Raw genomic sequence first — 9,458 nt, forward strand, 5'->3', positions numbered from 1 at the left:
AATTCTATGTCTCACTCCCAAAGTTGGCTTTTAAAACATCTTTGTGTGATCCGTGATGAAGGGCTTAAAATTTCTCTTAAAAGCTGTGTTGGCAATTTTTTTATGGGATTTTTCCTTGATTTTTTCTTTTAATTCAGGTAATTTTTTTGTGTGCTATAGATAACTGAACATGAACCTGGCATGCAATATTTTCTCACTGGAATCTTGCCAGAATTGTTTCAAAGCAATGTGTGGTATGCCCTGCTCAGGCCCTTGTGAGCCAAGGGGAGATGACAAGCTGATTTCTGAGCTTTAGTTAAATTCATGTCCTTAAAACTAACTACACTATTGCACTATAACTACATCAAAAATTCAGTCCCAGAGAGTTTATTTCCTGCACTATTCATAATAGGAGATTGTAAAGTATAGGGTTCATATAATTTTTAGCTTGGGTGCTTCAAGGAAAGCATATTTCTGAGTTGCTATAGTAAGTCTGGCATCACTGCAATGGAGGAGCCTCAGTTTAGGCCTGTTCCGAAGGTGTTTTTGCAAGCTTTTTGTAGCCACTGAACCCTGACTTCAAGCAAAGGTTAACATGCACAATAGAGAAAAGCAGATCTCAGTCACTCATATAGAGATGATTGGGGGGGAGGAACGGGAAAAATACACACTAGGGCCTCTCTATCCACTTTCCCGTCTCTTCCACCTTCTAAAAGTGTAGAAGCCACTCCTCCAAAGGACTTAACATCTACCTGACTTGAATAACATAAGGCTGCTAGCTGTATACACTTGATTTTGACTTTAAGATACCAATAGGTTCTTTTCAATAAGTTCATTATAGGAATAATTGGAAAATATGTGGCCTATTTTCTATCCTTATGTAACCTTATTTTCTAGGGCAATGTTTTCCAAACTCTTTCATGTCCAGGCATGTAAAAAATGATATTTCTATGTAATAATGGTGTGCTATGATCTGAATGTTTATGTATCTGCAAAATTTATATGTTGGAATCTCATCCCAAGGTGATGGGATTGGAGATGGGGCTTTAGGGAGGCAATTAGGTCAGGTGGGCAGAGCTCTCATGAATGGGATTTGTGCTACTATAAAAGAGGTCTGAGAGAGACCCATTGCCCCTTTGGCCATCTGAAGTTACAATGAGAAGACAACAATCTATAAGAAAGTGGACCCTCACTAGACTCAGAGTCTGTGGTGCTTTGATCTTGAACTTTCCAGCCTCCAGAACTATGAGAAATAAATTTCTGTAGTTTATAAGCTATCCAGTCTATGGTATTTTGTTATAGCCGTCCAAACAGACTAAGGTATGAGGTAACCTAGAGGAGAATTGAGACTCTGGACAAGGCTGCTCATGTTCCAAGGTGACTGGCTCTGGGGCTCTGGCCAACCTACCCCTCCAGTTACCTGAGACTAAGAGGTTAGTATGTCATGGCACACCAGTAGTTCTTGAGTGCACTGCAACCCATGTAGCAGCAATGTTCGAGGGATCAGTAATTAGGAGACTTACGGTCAAGTCAGCATGGGGTACAGTGAATTAAACACACAGAGTTTAAACACAATGGAGGTTCCTCAGACAACTACAGATAGAACTGCCATACTATTCAGCAATCCCTCTTCTAGGTGTATACCCAAAGGAATGGAAATCGTCATTTGAAGGGATACATGCACTCCCATGTTTATTGCAGCTCTATTTACAATAGCCAAGAGTTGGAACCAACCTAAATGTCCACCAGTGGATGACTGGATAAGGAAAATGTGGTACATATACACAGTGGAATACTACTCTGCCATAAAAAGAATGAAATTCTGCCATTTGCAGCAACATGGATGAACTTAGAAAAAATTGTGTTAGGTGAAATAAACCAAAGAAATACCACATATCTTCACTTGTAAGTAGGAACTAGAAAAACAAATAAATAAATAAGAAAGAAAGAAAGATACAGCAATCACAATAATTCATTGAAATTTCAAAAGGAGAAAACATAACTGAGGTTACCAGAGGTGGGAAAGGGGGAAGGGGAAGGAGGTTAGCAAGAAATTGGTAAAGGGCCACAAAAAAAATGATTCCGTTGTATGATGTTGAATATACTAATTATCCTGATTTGAGCGTCACATATTGCACACAGGTATTGATATTCAATATGGTACCCCACAGATATGTGCATCCAGTTATGTTCCAATAGAGTTGGCTATCAGTATTTGTGTACAGTATGTGATGATCAAATCAGGATTATTAGCATATTCACCATTACAAAATGTAATTACTCTTTATGTCCATTACCCAATTTCTACCCATCCCTCCTCCCCCCTCACTTTCCCACCTCTAGTAACCATAGTTTCTGTTCTCTCCTGAAAATTCAATGTGGTTGTTCTTTCATTGTTTGTTTGTTTGTTTTTTAAGAAGATCAGCATATATTTGGTTGGCCATTCAAAGGAGCCTGTGGTAGCCAATAGAACTTTAAGATCCTGGACTGCTTGACTGCTTAAAATCACAGCATTTATAGAGCAAAATCATGAGTGGGGATCCCAGTAGTCATGTGTGAATATGATTGGTTGGCAGTGAGATCAGCATAATTATTTCTGGCATTCTGACTAAGGTCCTCCCTTGGCTCCCTCAAGTCTGGAGCCATTCAAACTTCAAAGCAAGCTTGCAGTTGTTTGTTATCTACTAAGACAACTCGAGACTGGGTTACAGATGTTATACTAAGCCATAAGGCATTTATTTAAGGAACAAACATCCTGAACCCTAAATCAAGTCTTAGCCTAAAGAACAAAACATTTTGACCTCTTAATCAAGTCTTAGCCTAAGGAAGTTTATATTTAATCAACTATCCTCTGACCCTACTGTTAATTGAATTTTTTACTCCTAGGAATCCAGCCTGTCCTGGTTGGTCAAGCAGACTTTCTTTTGCAATTTCCCTTTTCCTTTCCCAGCCAAAGCCTGCTCTGACTGGAGTCAGGGGAATAGCGGGGGGGGGGGGGGGGGGGGGGGGGGAGATTAGAGTCCCTCAGTTTCACTGTTGGCAAGAAGTGTCAAGTTTGGAGAACATCTTGGTTGAAGAACATCCTAAAACCTTCAAATATACTTCCCCAAGCCTTTTTTATTTCTGTTTCACTAGAGTTTTTACTTCTATAGGGAACCCATCTTAATCAACTGGGTTTGTAGTTTAGGAATTTTATAGCCAATGGTATACAATGAGATTTTGTGTAGTTTCCTGTTCAGCCAAGCACATAAACTTGCACCAATTTTAGCTAAGCTAATAGTCTACATTACTTCTAATCTGCTCTTTTCTGTTGACTTCATGTTCTTTTTCTCTTTTTAGGGCCTAATGCTCTTCTAGACTCACTGACTCAGAAGAAGTTACTTTCTTATTTATAAATGGATCAGTTTGAGATGTTACTTTCATGCATGTGGGCACATATTATCATTTGTGGAAAATTTTCTAAAATTTGCAAATAGCTCAAACTTTATGTTAAGGGTTTTGACATACAGCAATCCAAAAAAGTTATGGCTTCTCTTCACTGTGGCTACCAAGGCCTGCCAGGAATTATTAATTGTCCTAGAAATGTCCCTGATTCCTGTTTGCAGGCTCTTTGAGTGTCTGGGCTTAGAATTTTACTGTTTTTCCATTTTATGGTGGGATTCGGGTAAGAAAACCAGGGTTTGAGGCTTGGCTTTATCATTTAGTAGCTGTGTGATTTTAGGCAAGTGTCTTAGCTTCAGGAAACCCATATAAAATGGCTCATTCATCTTTACAAGGATGTTGTGAGAATTAAAGGAACAGGATATTTGAAAGCACTTTGATACATTTTTCTAAATGGCCAATATTTTTCTGGGAAGAACAGCTTGAGTTTGGGGAAAGGTGTCTTAGGTCAAAAGATAGTGATAAAAATAGTGAATCATTGAAAGTAGGGAAAACATGTCCTAATTCACAATTATTAAGGACTGCCATGAAATTCCCTCCCCCCCAAATCTGAAATGGGTGTTATATTAGTCTGTTTCTGTTGCTTATAACAAAATACCTGGAACTGGGTAATTTTTAAGAAAACAAAATTTATTGCTTATAGTTTCAGAGTTCAGAAGTCCAAAGTCCAGGAAACACATTCGGTGTAGGCCTTGGTAGTGACAGTGACCCAGGGGTCTCACATGGCAGAATGGCAGAGTAGAGAGGGAGACTCTCATGTGCTCTCTCCTTTTAAAGTCCTCAGAACCACACCCCTGAACTAGTGCATGGTCTTTACAATTTAATCACCTCTTCAAGACCCCATCTTTCAATTATCATAATAGGATTTCCCACCCTCAACAGTTAAGTGAGGATTAAGCTTCAATGACTTTGGGGGGCCATTCAATCCACTGCATATGATTATATCTTCCAGAATGTTTAACTTGATCATCAAGAGGTTCAACTACAATACCATAACACACTTGTAGTGTAGACCATTATTGCATGGTAGAGTCAATTAAAAAATATTTAATCTCTCTTATTCTCGAATACTTAGTACAGAAAAAGAGCTTAAGTATTTTTCAGGATCATTATGAAAATGTCTAGCATGTTTTCTGAACAACAATTTTTTTTTGATTATTAGATACTTTGATGTTTGTATTTCAGTAGACACAGCATATTGTGAGATGTTCTATGTTTATGAATCTTATAACAAACTGTGAAGATAACAGAATGCATTTTGGGTGTGCTGAATGAAACAGTAGTCCAAATATTTCATTAAAATTCAGACCAATACTTTGGGTTGTATTCTTTTTCATAAATAGATTTAAAAATATTGTTGAAGGAACATTTCTTGTTGCCATTTTTTAATTCCCACTTTTAGAATATGGAAAATGCTCTAGACTGAGAATCAGCAAACATGGGAACTGGTCCTGACTTGAACTCACCTAACTTGGGTATCATACCTTTGAAGAAGTCTTCCCTGCACTCCTCTCCCAGAAGACTTAAGTATTTTTTCAGTGTTCTATCCTATAAGTTGTGTCCACACCTTCCTCTATTGTAGTTATGTGTTCACATGCCCGTGTTTTATATCAGGTAGTGAGTTCCCTAAAGGGAGATATTTAGTCTTATTCTTCTTGGTAACTTTAGCACAGGGCCTGAGACATTGTTCATGATCAATAAATATTTATTGAAGTCTTTTTATTTCAATTCTGGCTATACAATAATTTGAATCCCAGAACTCAGTACTTGATGTAGAGACATAGAAACCTAAAAAAATAACACTTCTGTTGTTATATTCCCCAAAGAATTTGCTTATCCTTTCAGGGAATGAATCTGTTGTTGTTTATAGAAGCTGAATGTAAGTAAGCAAAATGAAGTGGACCCTGTGTGTGTGTGTGTGTGTGTGTGAGTGTGAGTGTGTGTGTGTGTGTGTGTGTGTGTAATTTGAAGGGTAGATGGGAGAAGGTTATGTCAAGAGAACAGATTTTGTCTGTGATAGTTACTAGCTATGACAGGTACTGCCTGATGCCTACTCAATATCCACTTCCCATTTATCACTTAACAGCCATGCCAATTAAATAGGAATGTGTCCAGCTAAAAACCTTCCTTTGGTAGCCTCCAGTGCAAATAAAAGTACTACTGTGACCCAGTTCTGGCCAATGATAAAATCAGTGAAAACCTCTGGTTGGAGATTTCAGGAAAGCTTTATAAAAGAGATAATCTCACTGTGATGGTTCTTTAGTCCCTTTGTGTTCCTTTCAGATGGATGCCTGGAGAGCAGTCATTTTGCAGTCACGAGGACTAAAGCCACATTTTAGGATTGGCTTCAACAGGAATACATAAGAAATCTGGACTTCGATGGCACTGAGTCACAGTACTGATCTTGCTCTTCCTACCCATAGACTTGTTGCATGAGACAAATGAACCTCTTATGTATTTAACTCATTGTTTGTTGGGTTTTCTCACAACTGTATATAGTCCTGATCCATTTGTCCTTCCAGGGAAAAGGGTAGAGCATGACTTTTCAAGTACAATGAGATTCATGCGTGGCTAAAATCACTCTACTGAAAGAACTCCATCTCAGCCCATGGTGCAAAGGAATTGCCCTGAATGATATATGGTGTCTGATAATTTTGTTTGTTTCTTTGTTAGTTGTATTAGTCCATTTTCTGTTATTGATAAGAGAATACCTGAAACTTGGTAATTCATAAAGAACCAGAATTTATTTCTTACAGTTTTGGAGGCTGGGAAGTCCAAGGTCCAGGGGGCACATGTGATGAGGACTTTCTTCTCTGTGGGCACTCTCTACAAAGTCCTGTGGAGACAGAGGGTATCACTGTTGTTTTGTTGCTTTGCCCCCCATGGATTTGTCACCCCACTTCCCCTGGGTGATGGAGATGCAAAGGATTACTCAAAGCCCATCTCTTCTGAGCAGTGAGAAGGCCCCACAGTGGTTAACTTCCCTTGGGAACGCTCAAGCAAGAGGCATCCCTTCCTTGAGAAATTAACCCAGAATTGCGGTTCTCTTCCTGCATTTATTTTCCAGACCAGGAAGTTACAGGAAGAGAACATAGGTGGGGTTATAGTTTAAGAATATAGGCTGGTAACTTTCAGTGAAACAAGTCAGATGACATTCCATTAGACAATTAAGTGATCTTACAGCAATTTCTCATAATCTTTACATAACCATCAGTAACTAGTCTGTCCTTGAGCCAGCAACCTTGCTGTGCCACAAATCTTTATCTTACACCAGAGACTTTATAGCCTGAGAAAAATTTCCAGGCCTCCACAAGGTCAATATTTGAAACTGCATGGCTTTGGAAAACCAGGCCCTGTGAAGTACATATGCTTTGTAGTATATTCCACATATCACATCAGGAGAGTAGGACAAGAATGCTTGTTAATGTATTTTCTCTCCTTATAAAGCCACCAGTCCAGACTCACAACATCTCATTAAACCACCAAACCATTACTAACCCTGAAGCCTAGGCTTAAAGAGCCTGGGAAAGTTGTCTTAGAAATAAAGATGTAATTTCTGTGGATATCAGTTGATAAATACAATTTCTATTTGTATGCCTGGGCTTGGCAAAAATCAAATAAGCAACATTTCTCACATAATATTGCTTTAATTAAATTATATTTCTTTCTGGGTGTGATACATATTGTAGAAGCACAATCAATGAACATTGACAATTTGCTTAAATCTTGCTCTTTGTCCTATTTATATAATTTATTGTGTCAGTGGTTCTCAAGTGGTGTGCTCCTGCAACTCATCATCTGAATATCCTTCCCAGATGTGCTGAAAAGTTTTCATTAATTTGTATATCTTATTTTTATAACTAAGTACACATGCTTCTGACTGGAAGAGAAAACAGTCCTCTTTTAATCCCAAAGGATTATTTGGCCTTGAGAATGTTCAATCCATGCCCTGCCCATTCTACAACTATTATTCAAATAGAGATTACTGAAGAAATCCCTGCCTATGAATTTTGCTGATCCCAAAATGAAAAGAAAATATCCATTAGCTTAAAGATTTCTGCAGTATCTTTGTATAACTCATTTTTCCCCCTCCATTAAGAATCATGTTATTGTAGAACATTTTCTGTGTCTAAGTATCAAAATTGAAACAATATTTTAAAACAGGAATTTATGATCTCTGTAGTGGTATTTATTCACAGAAATGCTATCTCTGGTTAGTAAATTTCAGATCTAGAAACCAGGCCTGCTGTCTTTTAGCTTGTGGAATGATAAAGAGAGGATTAGAAAGGCTCTATAAATTAATAGAAATTCTCTATTATGGGCAGCTGTAGATTATGTTTCTTTTTATGAATTATAATTCATTATCTCCAAGCATAATGTTTTTCCATGGGGCAGGGATGGCACTTGTGTATGTATGTCTATGCATGCATGCATGGATGTGTGTGTATGTTTAATTTCTTAGTTAAGGTCTACTGAATATACTGAAGGGATGAGAAGAAATATTTATACCTGGAACTGAAGGACCTTGCTTAGCTGAACATCTGTATATCTACCTTCTAATGTCCATTCCTTTACTATGAAGCATGGAATCTTAGACTAAATTTGCATTTGCTAGACTCCTTTGCAGCTAGGTTTCTGGGTAAGATTGGTTTGGCCAGTTAGATGTCTTTGTGTAACATTTAGAAGGTGACAGTAAAGCAAAGTTCACATGGCTGGCTGATTCTGTTTATTTTTAATGACCTTTATTGGGGTACACTTTATAAAGAATACAAAGCACACATTTTAAGTGTGCAGTTTGATAAGATCTTTGATAAGATCTGACAAATTTATAGATTTGTGTAACCAGCATCAATATGAAGCTATGTAATAATACTCTCACCCCAGAATAGTCCCTTGTGCCTATTTCCAGTTGATGTCCCACCCCTGGATACAGGCAACTGTTGATCTGTTTTTTATTACCATATATCATATTTGTCTTTCCTAGAGATTAAAATAAATGGTGTTATCCATTTATAGTGTATCCTCTTTAACTCTGATTTATTTCACTCAGCATAATATTTCTAAAATTTATCCATACTGCTGAGATGGTAGTCAGAATTCTAAGATGGTCCCTAAAATTCAGGCCTCCTGGCATATGCACCATCTCTCAGCTATTCTATCAACCATTAATCTAGGTGCTATTATAAAGGATTTTTTTCATTTTAATTAAAGTCCCTAATAAGTTAAGTCAGGGAGACTTGCCTGGGTGAGCCTGACCCAAACAGGTGAGCCTTTAGAAAAAGTTAAAGATAATTGAAGCCTGGGAGGAATTCTGCTGTTGGATTTTAAAGAGAAAATTTCCATGTAGTAGAGAAGGTCATGTGGCAAGGAATACCAAGTGACTGCTAGGAGCTGAAAACAACCAGTGTTCACAGCCAGCAAGGAAGCTGGGTCCTTTGTCTCATGACCATACGGAACTGAATTCTGTCAAAAACCTCATGAATTTAGAAGAGGCCTCTGAGCCTCATATGAGTTTACAACCCTGGATAACACCTTGAATTCATCCTGATGAGACCTGAGCAGAGAATTCATGCTCAGACTTCTTTTTTTTTTTTTTTTTTTTTTTTTTTCTTTTTCGTGACCGGCACTCAGCCAGTGAGTGTACCGGCCATTCCTATATAGGATCCGAACCTGCGGCCGCTGGGAGCATCGCCGCGCTCCCAGCGCAGCACCCTCCCGAGTGCGCCACAGGCTCGGCCCCTCAGACTTCTGACCTACAGAACTATGACTTCATAAGTGGGCATTATTTGAAGTGACTAAGTTTGTAATGATTTGTTATACACCGATAGAAAACTAATATATTACATATATCCTTAGATTGTTCTTTTTTATTGGTGAGTGTATTAGTCATCTGTTACTTCTTAACAAATCACCAACAATTTAGCATCTTAGAACAACACATATTTATTATCTCATAGTTTCTTCAGGTCATGAATCCGGGTATGGCTTATGTGAGTTCTCTGATTCAGGGTTGCTTATAAAGCTTGAAGCTTGAGGGC

This window comes from Cynocephalus volans, chromosome 1, assembly GCF_027409185.1.
Source record: "Cynocephalus volans isolate mCynVol1 chromosome 1, mCynVol1.pri, whole genome shotgun sequence".
NCBI classification, from domain to species: domain Eukaryota; kingdom Metazoa; phylum Chordata; class Mammalia; order Dermoptera; family Cynocephalidae; genus Cynocephalus; species Cynocephalus volans.